This window comes from Gallus gallus, chromosome 3, assembly GCF_016699485.2.
Source record: "Gallus gallus isolate bGalGal1 chromosome 3, bGalGal1.mat.broiler.GRCg7b, whole genome shotgun sequence".
Taxonomy (NCBI): Eukaryota; Metazoa; Chordata; class Aves; order Galliformes; family Phasianidae; genus Gallus; species Gallus gallus.
The window spans coordinates 17,812,604-17,835,964 of record NC_052534.1 but is presented as its reverse complement, the minus strand read 5'-3'; the positions used below and the strand labels follow the sequence as shown (position 1 = coordinate 17,835,964).

General features: G+C 41.5%; 1 long non-coding RNA gene across 1 annotated transcript in view; it reads right to left on the bottom strand.

Annotated features, from left to right (window-relative positions):
• Positions 1-23,361, bottom strand: part of LOC121110265 — an 85,353-nt gene that overhangs the window by 28,158 nt on the left and 33,834 nt on the right. The window contains exon 2 of the long non-coding RNA XR_005859004.2: positions 11,994-12,098. This is a non-coding gene — a long non-coding RNA (uncharacterized LOC121110265). The remainder of the gene's footprint in view (positions 1-11,993; positions 12,099-23,361) is intronic.

Below are 23,361 nucleotides of genomic sequence, written 5' to 3'. Positions count from 1 at the left end.
TACAAAGTGATTTGCCAGAGTTCACGCAGGCAGTCTACAACAGAGCCAAGACCCAAGCTCTCCAGATTTCCAGTCCCAGCTTCTGACCACTTCCTCGATTCAAGTAATCCATTTTGGAAGAGAATCCACTACATTTTTTCCACCTCTCAAGTTAAATTTCAAATCCTTTGCTGCATTTCATGTGAAATAGTCGTTTCGTTATCATTTCCAAGCCACACTTGAAGACATCTGCAATTAGCAGCTCTTTTTATCTTACTGTGATAGCACAAGCTGTGTATTAAATACAGAGTCATAAAAACATACACCAAGATAAGCAGCTCTGCTCTTCATTCACTTTCTTCCAATACAATTGCTCCTGCACACAGTATATAATAAAGACAGCTCTCTGTTTCTTGACACTGTGTACTTTGTGTCACATAGACTCAGAAAACAGCATGGGAAATCACGGGTGTGTACAGGCACAAGTGAGAGCAAACTATAAATGAGAGTTTGGGGGTTCATAAAGTATTGTTATAACATATTATTTTTCTGTCTCCATGGTGCCCTTTGCCCCATCACTTCTCTGCCTTTCATATCCTTGCTGTAAGATGCACTCTAATAACATCAGTGGTACCAACGTATCACGCCAGAAGCCAATTTCCTAAAATTTTCTCACAGTGTTCTGCTTGACCAGAGAAGTACCAACAAGCAACACAATTTGTTGGGAACTGCATACAAAATCTGTAACTCTTTGAATTAGAAAATATTTGAGATACTCAGTACTATTTTCCTCTCGCTCAGGCACAAAGGAGCTCTTCTCATTGCCCTTCTCTGGACAGTTTGTCAGAGCTTTGCAATCATTAGCATCTTACAAGGATCATTAGGAACAATTTGATTATAATCAAATTTTGATTCACATATTTATAATAAAAGAGATATCTATTGTTTAACAATAGAACACACTGTATTATTAAAAATAACAGCAACTTTAGCTCTATTTGAGATTTTCTGTGATTTTAAGCAGAATATCCAGTTTTTTCCAGGATCCAGAATTCCTGGAAAACTTCTTTTTTGACAAAAACAAAACTCTGCTGCCCCTCTTGTCATTCAGGCCTGAGTATCCTTGTGTGCCTATGATGCCCGGAAAGGTATCGATGGTTCCTTTACAGAAAAACTACAGAGACCAAGTCTAGAAAGAGCATAGGGGGCAATCTTGATCATTCTTCATGCCGTTCCAGGAGCAATAAATAGTACCTATGGCTTTTTTTTTCAGAAATATTTTAGCCTGTACTTAGAAATCTCTATCAATAGTTTGTGCAGTCCTGATGTTAGAAAGCCTTTCCCACTGTCTAATACAGATTTCTTCCAATGGCATATTAGCCTTCTACCTCTGCTACTACTACTAGATACCTGGTACTGTGCAGTAGGCATGGAGCACATCTCCTTCCTTAAAGTAGGTGTTTTACTTCATGAAGTCTCACATATCCACAGCTCTCCTATCTCTAGGTTAAATAAATTCATTTTTCCTGTCTTCCCTCACTGTCTGTGTTTTCTAGATCTTTGATATCCATTCAGTCCAAGTCTCCACAGGGGGCCAAGAACCAGACAAAATGCTCCAGCTGGTGCCTAACCATTGCCAAACACAGTACAAAGATTGTTTCCAGTGCTTGGGCACAATGGATTCTTGTTTATGTTTCCTTGCATCACTATAACAGTCTTGACATATGTTCAATTTGTTATCCACTGTAACCTCACATCCTTTCTTGAGACTGCCAGATAGGCAGTCATTCCTCATCATTTAATCTTGCAAATAATTTATACTGAATCATAGCATTTTGTACCTGTTCTAAAATTGAATGTCACTTCATTTGAGTGAATTCTTCTAATTATGAAGAACTTTTTCAATACTGATCCTTTCACCCAAATGCCTGCAGCCTTTCCAGCTGTGCATAACCTATAAATGTAAAACACATATTCCCTATTTCCTTGTACAACTCATTGCTGTAAGTACTGATGTGTACTAGATACACCACATACTCCCAGGGAATCTCACATGCTGCATCCTCCCCACTTGGCAGAAGCTCATAAAAAGCTACTTTTCAAGATTCTCCTAACTATTCATTACTGTCATTTTTCATTACTTCATGTGTATTTATTTCGTTTAGGAGAGTCATTCAAAAAACTCGTTCACTGTCTTGAATATTGTTTGAGAAACTCTCCTGCTGTGAAAATGCACCTTGCCTCTTCCTTATTTACATGGTCTGGTATCCTAATGTGAAAGGAAATAAAAACTGGTCATCATAATATGGTGTGTTGGCTGTTTCTTAACACCTCAGCATATTCAGTCTGGCTTTACACTTTTTATCCCACTGGCCTTCTAAAAACTGGTTTTTAGGCTAATTGCTTTTGCTCTCTTTTCTGAAGCACTGTCTCCATTTTCAGAACTGCTTTAGGGGCCGTCTCTGGGACATCACTCATCCTTTACAAGGATGGAAAGCCTCACATGCTCCCTAATCTGCTTCCTCCTCCCTGATTTCCCTCACCTAGCACTACTTCCTTTTGCATTTCACAGCATCATTCAGCCATGTGATTTATGCCATGGTTGCCATGGTTTATGCCAACCAGCTCCATTATGCTAACTGAGCCATCTTATTGACTACACATTAAAACGCACAGGGTCCCCCTGTTGGAGCAACTAGTGGTTTGAGAGAGAGAAAATTACATTCAGAACAAAACTTCTAAATAAACCATCTACTCTAGGAGTCCAAAGCCAAAACCTAATTCACGTAATTTTGCTGCGGAGACGTGCATCAGAGCAGGTAAGACTGCACTGGGCAAGGGATCTGGAGTAAAAGAGACCAACAGAAATGCTTTTTTTAGGGCTAGTTTGAAGCTAGCAGCAGTGCCGTGCTCCTCTTGGAGAACTAGCAGCTTGTGGGCAGGCTCTTGATTCGGCGGGGGTAGAGCCGGCATGTTCGCCACTCAGTTCAAGCCCCCGCCCTTAACATTTGCACCTTCTAATAATCTATAAACAGCGTCAGGGAGTGCGAAAGCTGGCTTCCGCCTACATAGCAAAGCAGGTGAGTAACCATTGTTTCTGCCTACTGAGAACAGGGAGGCTCAATGACTGAGCACAGCCCTTGTTGCCCACGGTGTTCTGCAGCTGTGGGTGTGGGAGGTGGGTCAAGTGGTGAGAACTGCAAGCTTTTTTTGTTCGTTTTTTCCCTCCTTGTTCAGACATCTGGCTTCCTACTTGGCAGTCTCTGAGATTGTAGGCCTGACATGGTTTCCACCAGACGAGTCTATTCCAAGATGACTGTGGTGACCCAGATGGAGGGCCTGCCCAAAAATGTGGCTGTTCAGGTCTCTGGCTATGGGGACTGCTTGAGCCTGCTGCTACCTGGGGAGGGTGGCAGAGATTCTGCCTGCGTGAGGTGTGAGCGGGTGGATGAGCTGATCCAGCTGGTGGTTGAGCTCAAGGAAGAGATGCAGAGACTTAGGGCCATCAGGGAATGTGAGCGGGAGATAGACTGGTGGAGTGACTCACTGGCGTGTCGGAGGAAAGGGTCCTAGGGAGACACCCACACAAAAGTAGTGGACCCCCAGCCCCATCAGAATAGGACAGACCTGACAGATGAGGAGGGTTGGATGAGAGTCCCTCCTTGGCATCACGAGAACCCCCCCCCACCTGCCTACCCTGATTCCCCAGCTCCCACTTGGCAACAGGTTTCACACGCTGGAAATTGAAGGTGAGGTGAGTGGTGAGGTGATGGAGGATCTGCCAAGGAGGGAGCCTAAGGCGAGATGGTCACCTCCATGCCTCCAGACTGCCTCTGTCAGGAAAGAAAGAAGGGTGGTCGTGATGGGTGACTCCCTTCTCAGAGGAACAGAGGGCCCCATATGCAGACCAGACCCGAGCCACCAAGAAGTGTGCTGCCTCCCTGGGGCCCGGGTCAGGGACAGAACCAGGAAAATCCCAAAGCTGGTGAGGTCCACTGATTACTTTTCATTGCTCATAGTTCAGGTGGGCAGTGACAAAATTGCTCAGACAAGCCTACGTACAATGAAAAGGGATTTCAGGGGTTTAGGGCGCATAGTTCAAGGTGCAGGAGCACAAGCAATCTTTTGTTCTGTACTGTCAGGGGCAGTATGGGGCTCGGAGCAGGCATGGAAAGTGCAAGCAATGAATAACTGGCTCAGAGGCTGGTGTCGAGCCAGAAACTTTGGGTTCTTTGATCATGGGGTTGTTTACTCAGCCCCTGGCCTGCTGTCCGTCCGTGGAACCCACCTATCCCAAAGGGGGCAATGAATTCTAGCACAGGAGCTAGCGGGGCTCATCGAAAGAGCTTTAAACTAACTATGACGGGGGAAAGGGATGGAACAGGCCTCACAAGACAAGAGCCTAGGGGAATAATGCTTGAGCTGGGAGTGAGGCAAATGACTCGGCTGAAGTACATCTACACCAATGCACACAGCATGAGCAACAAGCAGGAGGAGCTGGAAGCGATTGTGCATCAGGCTAACTATGACCTAGCCAATATTGCTGAAACATGGTGGGACTGCTCCCCATGACTGGAGTGTTGTGATAGATGGCTACAAGCTCTTCAGAAGGGACAGACGAGGAGGGGAGGGTGGTGGTGTGGCCCTTTATATTAAAGACTGTTTTGATGTTGAAGAGCTTGGGGTTGCGAATGATAAAGTGGAGCGTCTATAGGTGAGGATCAGGGGGAAGGCCTGTAGGGGAGACATCTTGGTGGGGGTCTTTTATAGACTGCTGAATCAAGACGAGGAGATGGATGAGGCATTCTATGAGCAGCTTGCAGAAGTCGCGCGATCGCCAGCACTTGTTCTCGTGGGGGATTTCAACTTCCCTGATATATGTTGGAAATATAATATAGCTCAAAGGAAGCAGTCCAAGAGGTTTCTAGAGTGTGTGGAAGATAGCTTCCTTACACAGCTGGTACGAGAGCCTACCAGGGGTGGTGCCCTGCTAGACCTGCTCTTCATTAACAGAGAAGGATTGGTAGGTGATGTGAAGGTTGGGGACTGTCTAGGGCAGAGCGACCATGAAATTGTAGAATTCTCTATTCTTGGTGATGTCAGAAGGGTGACTAGCAAAACTGCCATCTTGAACTTCCAGAGGGTGGACTTTGACCTGTTCAGGATGCTTGTAGCAAAGGTCCCTTGGGAGTCGCTCCTTAAGGGTAAGGGGTCTAGGAAGCCTGGACGCTCCTCAAGATGGAAATCTTAAAGGCGCAAAAACAGGCTGTCCCTGAATACCGTAAGGCGAGCCATAGGGGAAGAAGACCGGTGTGGATAAGCCGGGAACTACTGTTGAGACTCAGGAAGAAAAAGAGAGTCTATGTCCTCTGGAAGAAGGGGCAGGCTATTAGGGGAGATTATAAGGAAGTTGCTAAGGTATGCAGGGAGGAAGTCCGGAAGGCAAAAGCCCAACTTGAACTCAGATTGGCCACTGCAGTAAAGGAGAATAAGAAATCCTTTTACAAATATATCAATGGCAAGAGAAGAACCAAGGATAATTTCTATCCTTTAATTGATGCCGCAGTCAATGTGACCAAAGAAGACAAGGAGAAAGCTGAGGTCCACAACGCCTTCTTTACATCTGCCTTTAATAGTCAGACCAGTTATCCTCAGGGCACTTTGCACCTAATCTGGAAGTCTGGGCTGATATGTGGAATATCCCCCCGGAGATTCAGGTGGAGATGGTTAGAGAGCTCCTCCTCCATCTGGACTGTCACAAGTTCATGGGACCAGATGAGCTTCATCCTAGGGTGCTCAGGGAGTTGGCGGGGGTGATTGCTGAGCCACTCTCAGCTACCTACCAGCACTCCTGGATGACTAGAGAGGTTCCAGAGGACTGGAGGCTTGCCAATGTGACTCCCATCTACAAGAAGGGCCATAAGGAGGATCCGGGGAACTACAGGCCCGTCAGCCTGACCTCGGAGCCAGGGAAGGTCATGGAACAAATCATCCTGGGAGAGATCACACGGCTCATATGTGGCGTCCAGGGGATCAGGCCCAGCCAGCATGCGTTCGGGTAAGGAACTGGCTGGAGGGCCATGCCCAACAGGTGGTGGTCAATGGAGTTAAGTCCAGCTGGTGACCCATTTCAAGTGGTGTCCCACAGGGTTCGGTGCTGGGGCCCATCCTGTTTAATATCTTTATTGATGACCTAGATGGATTGAGTGCACCCTGAGTAAGTTTGCACATGACACCAAGTTGGGAAGTAGTGTCAATCTGCCTGAAGGTAGGGAGGCCCTGCAGAGGGTTCTAGATAAGCTGGATCACTGGGCTGAGGTGAATGGGATGAGGTTTAACAAGACCAAGTGTTGGGTCCTGCACTTTGGCCACAATAACCCCATGCAGCGCTATAGGCTTGGGGATGAGTAGTTGGATGACCATGAAGAGGAAAGGGACCTGGGGGTGTTGGTTGATGCTCGGCTGAACATGAGCTGACAGTGTGCCCAGGTGGCCAAGAGGGCCAATGGCATCCTGGCCTGCATTAGAAATAGTCTGGCCAGCAGGAGCAGGGAGGTAATCATCCCCCTGTACTCAGCACTAGTGAGGCCGCACCTCAAGCACTGTGTTCAGCTTTAGACCCCTCTCTACAAGAAAGACATTGAGGCCCTGGAACGTGTCCAGAGAAGGGCAACAAAACTGGTGACGGGGCTGGAGCACAAGTCTTATGAGGAGCAGCTGAGGGAGCTGGGATTGTTTAGTCTGGAGTAGAGGAGGCTCAGGGGAGACCTCATTGCACTTTACAACTTCCTGAAGGGAGGCTGTGATGAGAAAGGGTTTGGCCTCTTCTCCCAGGCAAATAACAGGACCCGAGGAAATGGCCAGAAGTTGTACCAGTGGAGGTTTAGGTTAGACATTAGGAGAAACTTTTTCTCTCAGAGGGTGGTCAGGCACTGGAATGGCCTGCCCAGGGAGGTGGTGGAGTCGCCATCCCTGGCAGTGTTCGAGAGGCATCTGGATGAGGAACTACAAGATACGGTTTAGTAGCTTGTGGTACCAATGGGAAGACAGTTGGACTAGATGATCTTGCAGGTCATTTCCAACCTTGTGATTCTATGATTAATTTAACTCACCTAAATCATAGGTGAATTACGACCTCCTGTTACTGCATTTCTGATTATGCTCAATAAAATCTCCTAGACAGCAGTACATAAACTACTTTCTTCATTGTGTAACTCTAAGCCATTCATGTTATTTTCTTCACTAATGACCCAATTTGTCAAAATTGCTCTTTTAATTAGAGTAACAGAAAGGTGGTTTGGTGGTGTTCTGTTGTTTTGTTTTTGTTTTTTTATTTAACCCTTCATCCATTTAAACACTGAAAAACCAAAGGCTTTTAACAGTCTCACTATCTCTCCATCTGATATAAGCAACTTTCAGAATACCACAGATCAAAAAACATACATATTGAGACAAACTAGGTAAATGGCTATTAACTGTGAAAGGACTAAAGAGCTAAAGATGTTAAACACCGTGGTGCTTGATATAGCTAACTTTGCCCTCCTTTCACACAATAATTGCCTCTTATTTTAATGAACTCCTTCCCGTGTGTATTCACACTTGGGTATCCTCCATTAAGAGCACTCGCCCAAATCAGTTTACAAGAACTGTCACAGTTACAAACCTTTGACTAACATGGATTCGTAGCAGGTTCATTTTAAAAGGAAAAGGTAGCACTTGTCTTGGGGCGGGGGGGGGGGGGGGGGAAAGAGTGAGTTGCTTTTAACTCCACACCAGAGAGTTAACTTGTATTAACTGCATTGTAGGTACTTAGGTCTGCAGGTCATGGAGCACTCACAGGTGCACAGGGAGCATGGACAGATTTTTTTTAGCTCCATCTGATGGGCACACAAGCTTTTTCTGGCCCATGACCACTCATTTCCTTTAGACAAGTTACTAGTTTTATGACCAAAAGAGGTTATTTGCTGAAACTTTCTTCATCGCAGCAATTTTTACTTCTCCTATGAGAACTCAACTTATAAAAAGCAAAATATATCACTGCTGTTTGAGATTATTTCCTGCACATCTCTATTTCTACATATTTCATTTACAGAGCACTGCTTAACTTCAGAGGTCCCAAACAATTGACTACAGTCCTGAAAAACATATGTTTTTATAATCAGCACTCCTTGGACTCAAAATACAGTGGTGATAGCAATCATCAAGGAATTCATGAACAACTTCCAGGCAAAGATGGAGCACATGTACCATTCCTACAAGTCAACTGTCTGCTGCTACTACTGTGCATTACTGCAGTGGTGTCACAGGCAGAATTGCTTCAGCCATTGCCCAGAGATTTCATTCTGCCTGGAAGAATAGAAGGAGCTATAAATTGCATGCCCACTGTTTACTTTTCCTCAACAGAGACCTTAGCTGGTTCTTCCACAGGAAAATAGATGAGTCAAGGCTCATGACAAAGGATTCAGCAACTCCCTGAATTTGTCCTTGTCTTCATGATTCAAAGTAACGTAAACATTACACAGGAAAAGATCCCTGGTCCAATGAAGGGAGAAGACTGTAATATGATTCCATTTAAATCCATGATGGATTTCATTTGTTGGTCCCACTGCAAGCTTTGGAGTAATTTTTTATCCTGTGCTGTCAGATTTTTATTCCAGGGAAACAACAGAGGTCTATTAATTGAACTAAAGAACAAGATAGTCCCAGCCATTTGGTCTCTGCATCCCAGCTAATGACAGAAACAAACAAAAAAATGTTTAGTTAAGTGTCTTGGCCTGCAAGCTGGATGCAAACCAATGACATTAATAGCTCTCATTAGGACAGACATATGGACTAAAGCCCAAGATTATATTACTGTCATTGTGATTACAATAGGTTTCTAGTCACTGAAATGTGTCCCAGTTTATCAAGGTCTCTATTGTGACTATTTTTTAATGAAGTTAGAGTAACAAACAGTTCAGCACTCTCCATTTGTGATTCCAAAATAAATAATCCTGATTGTATTTCCATGGCCTTTTCAATATCAGAGCTCCTATCTGTCTTTAGCTTTTCTATTACACTTCAGTTAACATATTACAAGACAAAATTATTTCTCCAATTCACAACAAGCCACTAGCAATAGCAGTTCTATTTAATTAATCCCAGGGTCAACTTATTTCATTTAGTTCTGTTGAGTAGCAGTGGTTTCCTATTAAGCAAATCTGTTCTTTCTTAGCCTACATTTATTCATTATCATGACCAAAGTGCATTCTGATTTTTGTAATTTCTGAAGACACAACTTAGCTCATCTTAGAAAGACTTGTCATAGCAAAGCATTTAATAATGAAAGATATTACCCCTATCGTACAGGTGATAGGGTTACTGAGGCACAAAAAGATGAAGTGATTTCACCTCAGGAAGTCAATGCAGGAACTGAACCCAGCTCAATGGACTTCTGATGCAGTACTGTATCCCATTATGTGATGTAGATCCTTCTTGTACTACACTGAAAAAGCTGCTTGCTATACTTATGAAAAAGCTTCTCAGATTCAAAAGGCTTGTTCTGGCAGCTCTGAAAAAAGAACAGATTCTTTTTCAATTCTGTGACAATTTCAGCTTGAGCTCACACAGTGGATAACGTCCTGGAAAAGAGGAGCTATGCCTCTTGCTCATTAAGTGATTCACAGCTGTTTATTACCTGCAGGATCTACGCTTCTTACAGGAGACAGACTGCTTAAATATGCAGATACACATACATGAGAAGAGCACCGATGAGATGCATCATGAAATCTTACTTGTTCAACCTAATTGAATCTATCTGAGACAGCAATAACACTAAAGAAACAGAGGAATTTCAAAGCCTCTGTTCCTGTTCTTTTTTTCATAAAAAGCTCAGCTCTGAGAGTAATACACCAGGGCAATGTTTGAATGCTACAGTGCACAAATGCAGTCACACAGAAAATTAGAACTGTTCCAAAAAAAAAAAAAAAAAAAAGACAAGCTATAGTACATAGCTGCATCAGTACCAGCTCAACAGTGGAAAAGTACTTCATCAGTTTAGCCTCCTTTCTTTCTGCTCTGTTGGTGACGTCAGTCAGGCACTAATGAAAGGCCAATTAGCATATCACCTTGTGTGCTTGAATGTACAAGTAAAGCAGCTGATGATTCTCTTCTGAGATTTTAAATAACCACCAAGGCTGAGCCAGAGCTGCTGCTTGGTAGGAAAGATTTAGCATCATAACATACTCAGTTTCCTATGCAACACAAACAAATAAATGTGCCAACGAAGGCAAAAAAATAAAACAGTCCAGCACAGATGCATTTCTCTGAGGGAAGCAATACAAACCAGCTTCAATATTGAACAGCACTCATTTGGACTTTATCCAAGAAAAAAGATTTTAATTCCTGGTCAAGTTTGAAATCTAAATTGACTATTTGCTCACAGAAGTGATGACACAGACCTTGGTGGGATTTGTAAAAGCCAGTACCTTTTCTAAGGTCCTGGTAATGTTTCAGATGAGAGCAACTGAGAAGACAACAACCACGGACTAGAAACTGTATCCTTTTGCTGTAACACAGCAGCCTGCCATCATCCAACACATTAAAAAAAAAAGATGGGGGGAGGAGATGGGGGCATATCTGCAGACTAACTTTATAGATTCTTAAGTGGGAATTTAGTTCAGGGACCTACCACACCTCATACTCCCCATTTTGCTCCATATCTACAAGAGGTAACAGCAATGTATGGATCTTTCCCTGTCCTTACCTGAACGCCTGTACCCAGATATTTGTGCCATGAACACAAAAGTGAGTGCTGCCATCTAGGGTGCCAGAAGCCATTTTCAATATGGAAGTACATCAGTAATTGGCACTAGGTTTCAGTTCTTATCCAAATGAGTACTGGAGAAGAAGGTGAGATGTGAGGTCAAAAAGGTACCCAGGGTGTCCAGAGAGGCAATATAATATCAACAGAAAAGAGAGCAAACATGAAAAGCCTAAGCCTGTTTCCCTATTGAATACCCTGTGTACAGACAGAAAGCAGGACCAGAGATTGCTGCCAGACTACACATAAATCCTAAAGGGCACCGTGGTTTTGCAACATTTTGGAGCTAGAAACTGGAATGTCTGTCTTTATCAGTCCAAGCAATGACGGGAAAAAGCAAGCATCTTGTAGTGCCCTGACCAAGAACTTCACCCGTAACCTAGACAAGACTATTAAAAGAACAAAAAAAAAAACAGGAATTCAAGCACAGCTGGACTTCTTTGGCATCTCTCTTGAAGTGACAAGGCTACTTATGATGTCAACAGATTTGTGAAGCACTAGCGTTTATCATTCTGTCTGATAAAAACCTCTGTGGAAATCAAGCCCTGATCACAATGAATACACCAAAAAAAAACCAATCAGTTCATATACATGCACCTCCTAACAGCTGCCACCCACACCATAGTCCTGCAAGGTACCGTAGCCTACCAATCTAACCATGGCACTGTGAGGACACAAAGCAACCCGTAATCACCAGTGAATGCTTCACAAGTAGGCAAAACTATGACAGTTTTAGAAGGGTTGTGTTAAAGGAGCTCGTGACATTGACTGACTTTCAGCCCTGATCTATCTACACTCTTACTCACAGTCAATCACATAAACAGGTGCCAGATTTTACAGAGAAAAGGCAAATGCTAATAAGTCAAATAGGAAGATGATACTGCATCTAGACCTTTATTAAACATGGCTACACTGTGCACAAATGTAATTAAAGCTCGGGCTTTGACTTGGCAAGCAGCCTCTATAAATAGTCTTTCTGTTACGTTGTTCTTTTTCCTCTGTGCTTCATCAAAAAGAAGAGATGTCCTTCAGCTTTTCCCCCCCTCCTTGGGATGATCAAAAGTTTTATAGCCCTGCAAACCTCAAAATGGCCAAATGCTATAGCAGTAATATTTAGATAACTCATTCTGGGAAGAAAGAAAATTATCTTCAAGGTGATTTTTTCTCAGCAGCAAATATTTTCTGTTTTCTTGCCTGGGGTGGGGAAACTTACCAGATAGGCAGAACAGAAGAGTGAGGCCCCATTCCAGCACGCAGATCAAGGACAAAGACTCAATACTGTGGCTCTTTCCAAGTGGTGATCCATCTTCTAAGGGATCTACGGGGAAAGGAGACTTTATTGAAAAATGGAACGGTGTAGCTTGCTATTCTTTGCTAGCTGATATACTCCATCTCATCATTTCTCATGGCATAATTTTGCTTAATCAATCCTTTTTTTTTTTTTTTTTTTTTTTTTTGTAGAAATAGTTCATTCTCGTAGCACTTAGCAGAACCTGCCATGATGATCCAAGCCTGTGCTTAAGTTTGTTAGTCAATGAAGAAGGCAAACCTACCAGCAAACAGGTTTTTAAAAAGACATAGATCAATACAAATATTGTTTACTTTTAGTTATACAAAAAAAACCACAAATCTTTATTTTCTTTTGAAAATTTCCTTCCACTTCACCAGAAATAGGAGTTGAGCTGACCCCTTTTAGCATTCAATAAACTCAGCAAACAACAAAAATCAGGAAAAAAAATACCAGCTGCATAAACAACAAAAAGAGAAGATGACATCTAATAGTATGCATTTTAATACCAGAAATAGCATCCAAGATCAGCATTTTTAAACATTAGAAAGCAGGAGTGCCTCTTTATAGCATTCTAATGCTGGAGAAGATTTAAAAAATATAAAACAAATACATTTTCGGTTAACAATTCAGCTGGCAAATCAAGTCTGATAAAGGGAGATTTAACTGAGCAGCAGCCTGAGATGGATCTGATCTTTGGAAAAGTTTTCTCCGCAAACAGCCTCACAGCCTGAAAATCCCCAAGAAATAGCCAGACACAGAAAAAGCAACAGTGCTATCACAGCTGAGACAAACATCATGAGATCTTATCCCCAGATTGATTTAGAGCCATAGGGTAAAAAAGATTTGCAAGTGCTATCGTCCATTTTTATGTCAGTAACACCTTCAAAGAGTGGCAGTGAACTGCTGCCACATCCAAATGCAACGTTTTATACTAACTTTCCCTATGCTACAGTGAGTCCAAATAAACTTCCCAAATGCCTCAAATTCGCCTGTCCCCAATATGCATGTAACTAGTGACCTTCCTAATTCTAGGAAAAGAATTCCAATACAGAACACAGTTTCAAGTGAGTAAAATTAAAGGAGAATTGAGCTTCTCCTTTCTAAATTGTATCCTGCCTAAAAGAATTCCTGCCTCCCATTCCCAGGGCTGGATAATGCGTGTGCACAGAGCATCTGGGAATCCAGAAGTCCTCAGTCCTCAAAGATCACTGTTTAAAATGGCTAATCTGAATCGACAACGTGGTCACAAGTAGTTCTTTATTTGCTTCCAGTGGCTGCCCTTACTGACTGACAGTGGACTACACTTCTAAAAATCACAGGGTTCTTTCTTTGCTTCCAGAGAAAACACTTATTTCAGAACATCTTGACTCCACAAAGTTATTTTTCCATTTTCTTCAGTCACATCTATGCTTGCAGGAATGTCTGATTATCCATAAAATACCTTCTGACAGTTCAGATTCATTACTAAATTACCACATTTAAATTTTTCATGTGCACAGGGCAATTACTTCTATGAATGACTGCCAGCAACATCTCACTAAATCTGAATGAATTTTTAAAGGATTCTAATTGCCACTTAGATGCCTCTATAACTCTTGTTTTAAAGGTTTTCATTGCTTTTAGTCCTAGAGTTACCCGTGTTCAACAAAAATGTGTTCCCTCTCACACTTTATATCACTGAAAATTATTTACATCAGAAGCAAAGAAATATGAAACTGGTGGTGCTACAAAAACAGTTGGACTGAAGAGTAGAAATGATTCATAGCCTAAGACTTGAACATGAATAATTACCTGTTACCCTCATTTGGAGATTTTACATCAACTTACATTATTCATTTGGGCTTTGGCAGGGGAAATTAATGGATATCAAGCTGACAGACACCCTAAAAAATTGAATTTTTCAAGTAGTTGGGCCAAGATCATGCATCCAATGAAATGAAAAGGAGTGACGTTCAAGAAATGCTTTTTTACCTCTGAAATTTTAAAAGGCAGAGATAAAAAAGCTGTTCAGAGAGGACAGGTGTGCTTTTAATTACACTCTGAAGACGGGCTGGAGTTCTGCCTTATCTCCCAGCGGAGCATCATCAGGAAATTGCATTAACACGGTCTATTTTTTATGCCAAGGTTGTTAATGAAAATGCTAAACAAGATCAAAAATAAACTAATCATTGATGAACTACTCCAACAAACTCCAGCTACACTGATGTTTCTCTTTGCAGTTCCACATTCTGTGTCCTGATCTTCAGCCAAGTGCTGGCCCACATCATGTACTTGCTATGTCTCTTTCTATTACCCCTGTTCCCTATAAGTTTGTAGAGGAACATCAACTCAAATGATTGCTTGAAAACAGCTAGATTAATGTCCCTGTGTTTTGCCTAGAAAGTCAACCATTACATTTAAAAGGAGAGGAGCAGAAATTTATGATTAATATGTCTTCTGAAAGCTGTCATGAGTTTATTCTCAAAAGCAAAACCACCTGCTGCACGAAGAACAAAGGTGAGCACAGAGCTCCATGAAGAGCTTGCAGGTTAGGATGCCACTGAGAATGCTTGTCCAGGTCATCTACCGTGGGTGTGCCAGCCAGTTAGGCAGAAAACTGGAGGTACTGCAGACAGGGCATTGAGCATAGAAATAGCTGCATCAGTGACAGAATTACAGCACTCAGATTTATGCAAAGAGATAACTAAACTGGCTGCAGATCCTAAAATGACTCAAAGATAAATTGAAATTAAGGAAGAAAAAAGGTCTAGGAGAGAAGTTTGAAGAGGAGTCCCTCAAAAGAAAAATATAGCAAAATAAACTTTGACGGAGGGCTTCATTTTCTTAAATAATATATGAAGCAAATGACTCACCATAATCTAAGACTCTTAGATTGGCTTGCTGTTTTTGCCACTACCAACTGCACAGATGTAGGCAATCCAGTGAACTTGTCCCTGTCCCTGCTTCTATTTTTAGGGGGAAAAAATGTGGCATATTCACTTCTGTAAAGATTTTGAAATCTGCAGATGAGTGTGCTGCAAGTAATTTCTAAGCAATGTAAATTATCTGCAACAGTAACCTATTTCACTGCAACTTTCAGCAAAGGCCAAAACCTCTGAGGGACGATTGCCAGCCGTAAGCTGCACTTCAGCAACCAACCTTACACAGAATCCAAGAGGAGCCCTCATCTGCATCTAAACTCTAATTAACAGCTCTCATAAATCTGTATTTGATAACTTTATTCCAACACTGAATACTGTCCTCAACACTTCTCTATGTGTGTTACTATCCAAAATACACACCTACTTATGAAGAACAGTGCTTTGCAATACAGAGGCAATGAACGATGGGTCAAACCTGGTTGAAGCTAAACCAAGGGAAGCAGTAAACTGCCAAGGCTATTCCCTGCTTCCAATGGTCTTGTGTTCAGGCACTTAATGAAGCCTGGTCTTCTGATCAGTTCCAATACAGTTAAGCTTAGCTGTGGCTTCAGCCTCATTGGTCTGCTTAGATACAGATAAACAGTATTTAAATGTAATTTCATTCAGCAAGTAGCAGGCTCTATTTTGCAACTATTATGGCTTGATTTTAAAGAATTACAGATTGTTATGAAAATTGTATATGTAGAGGAAGAATTGTTGTTTTTCATACACATCAGGGCATAACCTCACATTTGCAAATCTCTACAACATTTTACAAATCAGAATCCTAGCATAAGGACTGTAAGAGTTTGAGCAAGCTGCCTCACTACATCCTCTTGATTTCCTTCTACTTCAGGTTCCCACTTTAAATTCCTCCCAGAGGACCAGCAGTGAATGGCTGTGGTCACCAAAAGCATTGAGGGTCTTGCCTATCCTGTCATTCTGACAAGAAAAGTCTGCATTACAAAGACTACTATTTGTCCCAGTTACCACCTCATTAACTGTCCCAATAGAAGGTAGAATACAAAACGTTTGCCAGGCTTTCACTGAGATATAATTACAGTGCGGGAATGCCTGTAATGAAGACATCCCACAAGGTAACTATCTGAAAAATAGAGGTCGTTCCTCATTTGACTGTAAGTCATGTTGCCCAGACATTAAAATAAGCTACATTCATTTATTTATGAGAACACTGCAATAGCAAGAAAAGATGCTAAATTGAGTGGCATCTGTCATTACTACTTGTTCCATAACCAAAACCACTTCTTTCCTGCTAAAGCCACAGTGTAGCAGACTATCACAGGCAAAACAGTGAACAACAACCTACAGTGGAATTGGATACTGGGATTTATCTAAGAAGCAAAGAGATCAGAGCTTTTACCTTGCCTGATTATCTCACACATTCACTTGTTATCCTCCAGGCTCTACTTTCTCAAAGTCTTGACTTTTCCTCCCCTCAGGGAGACACCAACAGTCTTGGAAAGCAGGGCAGAAGTTTCAGCTCTTGCTGTGTGGCTGTTGGCAGCCACCAGCCTCAGGAGTGAACGGCCAAAGTCCCTGCACATACCCAAGAATTTGCCTCCATGCAGCTTTATGATCTCCAGGTTCTGCACCCACTGCTAGGATCTTTTCTCCAGCCAGGATCTTCATCTTCTTTTTCCCAGGTCTCTTTTTTTCCAACACTTCTTTCTGGGAAGCCTTCTGATTGGCCTCCTCTTTCTTCTAGCATCCCAAGCCTCTGATTTTTGCAGTCTATATAGTCTAATGCACAAGCACAACACATGATCAGCCTCCAAACTTCTTGGCTCTGTCTCAGGCCTGTTTATTAATCAGAGGATTTGGGACAATAATTGGAAGATCTATGATATGTCACTATTTTTCAGTCTAAATGTTATCAAAACTTACAACCAGAGCATAGCAATAGTAGCTAGCAAGTAGCTGGCTTCTGCTTAAGAGCCTGAAAGTTCAATTTCAGACATTCCCCCTACACATGCAATTATCTGCCTAATGCTTACATTCAAAGTTTAACCTATTGTTTCACATAAGATCAGTTCAAAAGACACAAAAATCGCCTAAATGCAAAATGCAGAGGTCTGAGGGTAGATGTCCCCACTGGAAACCCCTGGATCATGTCCCCATCTAGGACTATCACACTGCTTGTGCTTTTGTCTTGCCTGCTCAACACTCAACAGCGGTAAAGTATTGGCCCACAGAAATGAGAATCTTGGTTCATTTTGATTTTCTGTATGTCAGTAGGAAAGTAGAAATTTAAAATGTCATAAAAAATTACCCTACTGAATTTTAGAAAGTTTTATGACTGGATTGATACTTTTCTCAAAGCTGGCAATGGTAATTTATAATAGCTCAGAGTAGGAAGATATAATGGGTTATGTAAGACCAGAAAAAAAGAAAAAGAAACAACCAGAAAAGCTTCAGGCCTTCTACAGGACCTAATTTGCTCCAGTTAGATCAGTGGACCTAATAAAACTATCTGCCTCATATCCTCAAGCTACCAAAGCTACAGGAATTCTATTATTCTTAATATCTTACCAACAGTGAGAATCATACATGTTTCCTTTAGAAAGGATACATAAACCGAGGGAATCATGTCTTTGGAAGACTTAACCTGCCACATACACATCAGAAGCATTTTCTTTGTACGGGATCTCAGAGCTTTCCAACAGTATTAAGTTTATGTGGTAAGACTAATTCTAAAGTTCTCAAATGTAACAATAGATAGCATAGCTGATATAACTGCCTTTCCCCCAATAGAAAAGAAGAGTCTATCTGTTGAGCTTATCAGTGGCAGAAACTTTCTTTAATGTGCAAATAACCAAACATTATATGTACAATCAGAGCAGAGGCCACTTTACCCTGCAGTTTCCATCTGTCGAGCTACAACCCCAGTACTGCAATACCCAAGTAATTCAGAAATCTGTCTTAATATAACTCATCTCTTTGAGATTGGAGATATTCCATTATCCCTAGTATGCAGGTAAGGAATTCAGGCAGAGAGAGACGACCAATCAGTCTAAAGACATCTGAACTCTACAGAACTGCTGTAATTTGAACTTCACTCATCTGAGTCCAACTGCACAGTTCTCAGTCCTCACCAATCCCAACAACCCCTTCTGGTGGATGGTCTTTGCCTTCACAATTCACCTTGGCAGGCCCTCGTCCTACTTTGCTGAAAGAACTACTATCCATCACATTGCTCGTCCTCTCTTCACAAGGAACTGAAGAAAGATCTTCACAGCTAAAAATCCCCAAGACATAGTTATATGAAGCATGGACAGTCACAACTAATGGCCTTGTGCTAGGACAAACAGGAGACAACGATAATAACATAGAAAAAAGAAAATTCTCCATCTAGCAATGCACTGCTTTCTCCTCTTTTTTTAGACAGCACATCTCTGCCTCTTTAATTACAGCAGCCAGGATGTGAACAGATGCGTACTACACCCAGCAGCCCAATGATTCAGGCAAACTTTTAGCTATTAGCAAATTCTTTAGGTAGCTGACTCAGGCAAACAAGATGTGCAGATTCCCCCCAACTGATTAACCACTGGGTTTGCACAGGCTTGGCTCATTCACCACAGATGTTGGAGATACAAATGTCCTCGGCTGACAGCCCTGTTCTCAGTTATATCATTGTTTTGGGTTGAAAACAAAAACATTAGCATTCACAGACGTCTTGTCTGGAGCTGGGACAAAATTCCTCCACATTAGTAGGTGAGGAATTTCTGCATGAATGAATCATAATTTGAAGTTATTCAAATCAAGAAAAGTAAAAGAAAAGAACAAGACACAGGCCACAGTGATAACCAGCCCACATTTCTCTTAAATATATTCCATAGCTTTACATACTGCTTACAGAAATCTCAGTTATGAGGTCGGCTCTGTAACTGCCTCCCAAGGAAACAAAATCCACACAGATTTTCAGTGATATCTAAACAGCATGTGAATTCAGTTTCTTCAATAATCAAACCTAGCTCCCAGAATTTCCTGCTGCTGTGTCCATTTTCAGCTTCCATAGTCATTTCATCAGCCTTCATTTACAGTGATGACACAACACACACACTGGCTACTGCTTTCTGAATACCTCCAGTTTTACACCTTCAAGAAAGAAGATCCTTCCAAAATCTCATGCGACAACACGTGTCTCTTGACAGCCTCTCCTGCACCAAGTGTGCACAGACAGTTCTACAAAAGCAGAACTGATCTTACAGTCCTTATGTCTCATCACATCTGTGCCTGTCCTTGTCATATCTTTTACCCCATCTTCTCCCACTGCCATCTTTCTGTAATTCATAGAAACACAACCCTCCACTTGACAATTACAAGGCTTTCTTAACTCATTTATTGGTGAAGAAAAACAGAAATGGAAGCAAGTATACATGCCTTTTTCCTTATTTACTTTTAGGGTGCCACAGAATTTATCTTCAGCTCTATCTGGATGGATCTGAACACTGGAAAGATCCAGACAGCCTTTGGGGTGCCTGCTGCAACTAAACAAGCATTTATATTTGGAGTGCAGATGCTGGAAGACTGAAGTCACATTAACTGTCAAAGCTGAAGTTCCCCAATATTTTACAGATCTTTGAAGTATCACAGGCTTCCACAAGACAGCTATAAAAATGTACAAAGGACATAATTCACTTTCAACTCCATAGATTCAAACTGTAAGACCCCATCCACAAGAAACTACCCACTGTTCAGTAGGAGTTGTAGCCTGCAAGGTGCAGATCATCTCTGTAAACTTGAGTTATCTGGAATAGTCATTAGAACAGATGCTGAACACGGCTTGCAGGATCAAGTCCTGAAAATGGCAGCACAGAGTGCCAGACTGAAAGATTATCAAAGATAAAAGGTCTCTACCTGCAGGCATTGTAAATAATCTTTAAAGCTGATCTGGGGACAAGGAACATAGAAACTTCTTCCCTCAAAAACTACACTTGCCATCCAATGTTGCACATATCTATTAAAAGTCGTGTGGCCTTAAAGGCATTTGTGAGTCACTTAAGCTAAAAAGTTCATGTGGTCCATTTGCTTGGAGGACAAACATTTGCTCTTAATGGCAAAAAAAAAAAAAAAAAAGAGTAGGAAGGGAAAGTGAGAAGAAATCCTCCTTCCTACCAGGAAATAAATCACTGGACTAGCAGTGGGAGTAAAAGAAGACTGCATTGCTAGTCATCTCTCTGGAAAAATCCATATTCTTACCTTGCATATGCAAATGCAGTGCCTGGCAGTGACTTTCCAGATTAGCAGATTGTAGCATCAATATATCCACTTACCAAATAGTGCCCAAATGATTTCCGAGGAACCAGAGCACAGATTTATCATCAGTGCCCAGCACTAATATTCCCAGTGTTACAGCACTCTGAATATTTAACAGGAGAAATGATGTAAATAATTATATAATTATAATGAGAACTTCACAGGCTTTTAGGCTTGTTAAAATAAATGGCATAAGAAGTCATAGAAACAATAAACTATACTGTTTATCAAGTGATCAAGGTCTACCTTGATCACTGTCAAGCTTTCAGAAGCCAGCAGTGAACAAATAAAGCTTTAAGGAAGGCTACGCAGGGATCTAGCAAATGGTTATGCAGAGCTCCTCCCAAACATCAGAGCTAGTGCGAGCCTGAGCACCAAGACGAGCAAGAGCACAACAGCAGTGCTGACATCTCAGTAATGAATGAGAGAGGAAAGATGAGCGGGAAGAGGTTAGGATGGGCCTTCAAAGTATAGCTGAGCAATTTCATGTTCAACCTAATGGGCAGTGCAGAGAGAAACATGGAAAAGTGACATAGCCAAAGGGACAGACTATGAAAGTTTGCTTGATGCCAAAATTTGGAAAAAGAAGAAAAAAACAGGAATAAACATGGTACAACTAAGAAACAAGGAGTTGCATGGTGGAGTAGGATCTGTGCTGAAGATCTTAGGCAGGTGGAATCAAGGCTTAGGCACAGACCTATCTTGCTTTGTCACAGCCAAGCTGAGCAGAAGTCATTGTACTTACAAATCCCGCTGAGGGATAGGGCAGCTGCATTCTGTGCAGGGATCAAACTCAAAGCAGGACACAGGATAAGGAGCTTTCAGGGGAAGATGAAGAATTCTGTGTAAATAAGGCTCTGCTTGAACTAAAGATTATTTGCATCTGTGACAGGATGACTAAACCTGCAGTTTGAATAGAAGAAGATGAGTGCAGAGATAGGTTTGTGAAAGCAGAGCATTTATTGTTTACAGAATATATTGATTTTTTGCCATTTGCAGAGATAGAAGGGAAAGAGGGAAGGAACAACCTACTGTGGGACTTCCCAAGAAATGCAGAGACTGGCAAAGGAATAATGCACTCATACTGTCCCATAACTGAGAAACGGAGCTCTTTGGTGAAGACAGATGTGTCCAAGAAACAACAGTTCTGCAGACCAAAGACTACTTAACCAGAAGCAAGCAGAATTTGAAATATTTTTGTCTGCCCTGTGACTCACGAGTGCACTCCAGTTCATGTATTGGTACACAACATTGTGTGTAACAACCTGAAAACTACTCCTAAAATTTAGCAACTTTGACCGACTTTTTTTTTTTTTTTAAACCAAGTTTACCAACTTTTGACATTATTCCAGAGAAAAAGACCAGTACATAAAGAACATAAACGCAGCTACCTTGGTAGAGAAAGTGAAAAGCAATAAATGAAAGCAGCGAATGAAAAATGAAGTTTAAATCCCACCTCTAACTGCTGTAGATACTATTAAAAGGGAGAACCTTTAGCGTGGAGTTGAACAACTCAACAATCTCCAGAGGTCCCTCCCTTCCTACCCTACAATTCTGTGATTCTGCGGGTTATGGGTTGGTCTTAGTTTTTTATGTGGACTGTTCTTTTATTCGTTCTTTTATTCTATTTTTTCATTGTCATAAAAATGGTTTCTGTCAGTATGTACGACTCACTGATTACAGGGTATGCTACTTTACTATAACAGGTTATTCCTCATAATGGATATAGCTATAAATTGCTTTATTTTTAGATTTATGAGCTTTTCCCCACTTCCCACTTGTTTTAAAGCAATGAAATTTTAATAGGAATCATCAACTTGTAATACTCCTGAAGACACACCTACTAAGACATTCTTAAGGAAACTAAGAGTTAAAAAATAAAAAAAACAGTATGGAGAAAGAGCAGCACGTTATCCAAATGGGCTTATGCTAACCACCAGCTGGAATCAACACAGTTCTGTCACACACACATTCTCAATGCATTGCAACACCAAGCACCTTGAAAGCTGTTCCTCCAAGGCTGTATGATCCCTCAGCTTCCACTGGAGTAAGTGGTACCTATAAGGTTTCTCACAGATACAGCCCTCAGCACATATACTCATAATATCTTAATAATCCCATTTAATTAAACTTTTTTTTTTTTACCATTTTTACAAACTCATTAAGTAATAATTACTAAGTCAGTTTGTTAGTCAGTATTTCTGAATTCAGAATTTTTGAGTTTCTAAATGAACCCATTGACTGCTCCCAGCATTCTCCACAAAACCTAGCTCAAAATGGACAAACAAAATAGTATTCTTGGCTGACTCTACTCAACACTGTAGAAGTGAATGTTATGTTTTCTACAGATCTGCCTTTATCATCTTATCTAATGCCCTGCAGGGGAAATGAGCTTTTTACTTTCTTCATTGTATAGCCATAATGGTGACAACTGTATGCAATCTTGCTATTTTTGGGTTCTTACACTCTACTTGCACCTCTAATCTGCAGATTCTATAGAGTAGTGCAGTGAGCACTGGTATGATAGTTATTACCATGTGCTGTTTTTTCCCTTCTTCACTTCCTAGAGGACATGAATGCAAATGGTGACATGAGGCAGAATCAGCAATACCTCGTTCCTTTCTGACAAACATTTCTCTCCGTAGAGCTTTGTAGCCTCCACTGCCTTCATGTAATATCTCCATTTACTTCATTTCCTTGATTACCAAAAAGCTTCTAACACATGATTAATCTTTCTCATTTCAGATTAAGCCTACAGATTGAGAGACTGAGAGACTATTCTTTAAGTGTCATCACTCCCTCTACGTGGACAGGCCGTACTTTCATCTGTTTCTCAACTCATTTCTGGATAGCTCAGATTCTCTCATCACCAAATCCTGGTGCTTCAGAGGATGCTCCTCAGTGTTCAAAAAACAAACAAAAACAAAAAACAAAAAACCCACCCACAAATCTTCATCTATCTCATGTCCCTGGTTTGGTAATTACCACAAAGGTGACCACATTCTTCCCCTTCATCCACACCTGTAAGTATAACATGTTGAATTTCAAAGCAAGTATACGCAATACTGATAAAGGGAGTAAAAGTCTCCTCTTTTTTTCCACATCTTGCTTCT